We start from the raw sequence: 4,801 nt of genomic DNA on the forward strand, positions 1-4,801 counted from the left end.
CAAACAAAGCTCTGTTCTGCTTAACCAATCATGAAACTACGTCGTTTTAATGACTTATAGATAAATATGGCAAGATTCGAAAAAAAACAAAAACAAAAAACGTTATCATTTGTAGAAGACAGAAGTAATACTAACCGAAAATTACTTTGTCTGCTATAGTATCTCAACGGAATGTATCTTTGTCTCAAATCATCTAATACTGGACAAGATAATACGAAATGGACTTCATCTTCTTTTACAGATCTACATAACGGACATACCATATCGTTTACAGTGCTGGTCTTTTATCTTTTACTGTGTACATTGATATCAGATACACCAAAACGAAACCTTCTTAAAGCACTTCTAATGACTCGGTTAATATTCATTGCTAGATTAGGTTATGTGAAATGATTCCTTTTTAACAATCTGAACAAAGAAAAACTTTCACTATTTTGAAGGAGAGAAAGAGAGAGAGGGAGACAGACAGACAGGCAGGCAGATAGCCAGCCACGTAAACACCCAGTATTGTACACAAAAAGAGATAGAAACAGAATGAGAGAGGCAGACAGACAGACAGACAGGCAGATAGCCAGCCACAGGAACACCCTGCATTGTACACAAAAAAGAGACAGGGACACAGAGAGATACAGAGACAGACAGACAGACAGAGACAGAGAGTACACAGAGACAGAGACAGAGACAAAGAGAAACACACACACACACACACACGAACACACACACACACACACACACACACACACACACACACACACACACACACGAACACCCCGACCCTGCATACTTTTAGTGCAGCGTGAGAGCAGAGTGTCATCGACGTCGCCTGTATCCCCACCAGCACACACAGCCACAAAGACAGGGTTTGTGGGCCCTGTGCATGACAGTTTATGTCCACGTCACCGGTTTATGAGCTCTCTGTTTTCAGATGTTTACTAGTAAGAGTTTTGCTTCCCTTTCACTCCCGCACCCCCACCCCCATCCTCACTACTCACCGCCACCCTCCCCACTCTCCCACCCCCCTCCCCCTCCCGCCCCAACCATACACTCCAACATCTGCTTCACAAACTAAACATGAATTTTACGATGTAATATGGATCAAAGCGAACAGAGAAAAAGGTCTGTGAGAAGGATCGATCAGAGTCAGAGACAGACAGACAGACATACGGACAGACACACACGCACACACGCAAGAACAGACAGTGACTCGTCGGAGAGAGGGAGACAGAGAAAGAGAGAGAGAGAGAGAAACAGAGAGACACACAGAGGGGCAGAGATAGACAAAGTCAGAGAGAGAGAGAGAGAGAGAGAGAGAGAGAGAGAGAGAGAGGTGAAATGAAATGAAATGTTTTATTCAAACTGTAGCCAAGCGCTCAGCTGGCTTCAAAAACTGCTTCACGCACAAGCTATATACCAGGCTTTTTTCACAACTAACCTGCCGGTCTTCAACGACCCGCGCAGAATGTGGCGCCATTCGAATTGTTATTGCAAAGCCCCTTTTAACCAACTGCTCCAAAACATTTATTAAATCAAATGTATGTATCGTTCACTGCAATATCATATCTGTTGTGATTGTGCTTACACACACACTCTTAAATCAGTTAGAAGCCTATTTTAGTGTAATCTTCTTCAGTGTGGGAATTGCAACTGATGCTAAGCTCACGTCATTTTGTCTTTCCGTCATACGTGATGCAACAGTTTTGCAATTCTATCTTGTGTTTGGATGAGAATAAATCAGGCATTTAGAAAATACAAAGCCAATTTTTATTGTCAACACTCAACGACAACCACTCCACAACTAGTGTTGCTGTACGCCACTGGGTGAGCTGAAAACTGTGCTTCTGACACACTATATTTAATTAATATCTCTTTTGTGGGATCAGTAAACTACAAGTATTATATTCTGGCAGAATCATGGCAATTCCATCTTTAAATCTATTCCATTGTGTTTGCCTACGTTAGATTGATTTAACGCAGTTTGTAATTTTCCGCAATGAGCTCGCTAAAACTGATCAGTTCATGTGACTTAAATTAAGGTTATAAATTCATCTTCAATAATCAACACTTCATTTTATACTCATTAGAAAGTAGGTGCTGGGCTGTTTCTTTTGCGACCAATCCGACGTAAATCGGTTCAGGAATCATTTAGAAATCTTATCACTAAACACCTTGTAACAAACACAATTCTAATCAAATTCAGTCTGATTCGGGCCCTTTTGTTTCACGGGCCACGCAGGCGTCATTGCAGTTCGCTTAACTTGCATAAATAGCTACCGCAGGTGATGACTGGTCACTTTCCACCGGCCAGTCACTGGCTAGAGCCTGCTCTTTCTCTCTCTATCTCTCTTGCTGTGTCTCACAAAGTGTGTGTGTGTGTGTGTGTGTGTGTGTGTGTGTGTGTGTGTGTGTGTGTGTGTGTGTGTGTGTGTGTGTGTGTGTGTGTTGTGTGTGTCGCCCCAAGTGGACAGCGTCTCGCTACGTATCACTTCATTGTTTTCTCTTATCTCTTCTTCTTTACTTACTAAGTTACTTAACTATTGTAATTAAAACAATAGAAACATCCTTTTTTGACTGGTCATCTGTATGTTCTTGGGCCAGTGCGTGGATATTTTCTATCCTTTAATACAGTATATCAGTAATTCTTTTGTACCGTCCCTTTTATAATAATAAACCGCTTGGGTAACACTGCTGCAAAAGAATGGCCATAGCCCCTTACTGAAGGGTTGTGACACATGTACACTGAAATATAGGAATCATAACAGTCATACTAAAAACCACAGCAACATACTTTGTATACCGTAAATTGCACAAAATCAAAGTCAAACTAATACAATAGCAATATACCACACATGTCATGCAACTTGTACACTGACAAGAAAAAAAGAAAAGAAAAAAACCCGGCAAAAACCAAACAACTATGATAGCATAGCATTCAACCTTTTCAAAGATGAGAGAGAGAGAGAGAGAGAGAGAGAGAGAGAGAGAGAGAGAGAGAGAGAGAGAGAAAACAGAGACAGAGAGGCAAAGGCAAGAGACAGAGAGATAGACAGTGACAGAGACAGAGGCAGGAAAAAAGAGACAGAGACAGAGAAATTCAAAGAGAGACAGAGACTAACAGAGTAGGAGTGGCAGGGGAGCTGATCATTCACAGTTGGAAATACACCTTGCTGTGTTCTGAAGCCACACGTACACACCTGCAATGTGTGTGACAGAGAGACAGAGACAGACAGAGACAGACAGTCAGACAGACAGACGGACGGACAGACAGAGACAGGCAGTCAGACATACAGAAAGAGACAGAGTCAGACGGGCAGAGAGAGAGAGAGAGAGAGAGAGAGAGAGAGAGAGAGAGAAGTCTGAAGTCTGAAGTCTGAGGTCTGAATGATTTATTGTTTAGGCCTCTCTGTCCGTGACAACAGGGTAAGAGGGAGGCCGCGGGGCCGGGTGTGTGTGTGTGTGTGTGTGTGGGGGGGGGGGGGGGGGGGGGGGGGGGGGGGGGGGGGGGGGAGGGGACTTCCGTGTTAACATCCATTATAGAGAACAACGTCAATATATGAAAAGCAAACAAAGAGAGGAAAGAGAAAAGAAAGAGGGGGAGGATGAGAGAGATAGAGAGCGGAGAGAGTGACAGGGACAGAGAGAGAAGGGAAAAAAAAAGACAAAAAAGATGTACAGAAGAGAGAGAGAGGAGGGAGAGGGGGGTGGAGTGGAGAGAGACAGAGACAGGGACAGAGAGAGAAGAATAAAAGACAAGAAGATGGACAGAAGAGAGAGAGAGAGAGAGAGAGAGAGAGAGAGAGGCAGACAGACCGACAAACAGACAGACAGAGACAGACGGACATAAACAGAGACACGGAGACAGAGTGGCACAGGGGGAGAGAGAGAGGGTGGGGGGGGGGGGGGGTACAGAAACAGAGAGACAGAGAGAGACAGAGACAAAGAGACAGAAACAGACAGTTGATAGAGACAGAGACAGAGAGACATGGATATGGAGACACGCATACGCACATAGGAAGAGAGAGAACTCAGAACTCAAAACGTTTTTATTCAAGGATTAAGATTTCAGTCATAGCCTATTCTTCCAATCTGTCCTCGCTAATCTACATCTATTACAAATAGCACACACATAAATGACAGAAACAGACAGTTGATAGAGACAGAGACAGAGAGACATGGATATGGAGACACCCATACGCACAAAACGAAGAATGATCACCATCATCATCATTAACATCGTAAAAAGTAATAAAACGAACGCATTCATTCATTCATATCCATACACATGCACACACTCTCTCCACCCAACATACACACACACACACACACACAAACACACACACACACACACACACACACACACACACACACACACACACACACACACACACACATATATATATATATATACTTATACACATACAGAGACATGACCGAAGTGAGAAACATATAGCGGACATAAAGAAAACAGAGAAGCACAACTTTACCATTGCACATATACAAAAGTGATTAATGAGAGAGAGAGAGAGAGAGAGAGAGAGAGAGAGAGAGAGAGAGAGAGAGAGAGGCACTGCAGCAAAGTTCACGGTACCGAATCATCCCTGTCGTTTGGTTTATTTCATTCTATTTCTTTCTTTCATTCTTTCATTCATTCTTTCTTTCTTTCATTCTTTCTTTCTTTCTTTCTTTCTTTCATTCTTTCTTTCTCGTAAACAAGCAGTGATCCCGAACACAGAGCTCTCTACGTCACGGATGATGTCGTCACATAAACTGAGCTTGTGTCTCACTTCAAGGACTTTAAAGGGAG

This window comes from Babylonia areolata, chromosome 5 (assembly GCF_041734735.1).
Source record: "Babylonia areolata isolate BAREFJ2019XMU chromosome 5, ASM4173473v1, whole genome shotgun sequence".
NCBI classification, from domain to species: domain Eukaryota; kingdom Metazoa; phylum Mollusca; class Gastropoda; order Neogastropoda; family Buccinidae; genus Babylonia; species Babylonia areolata.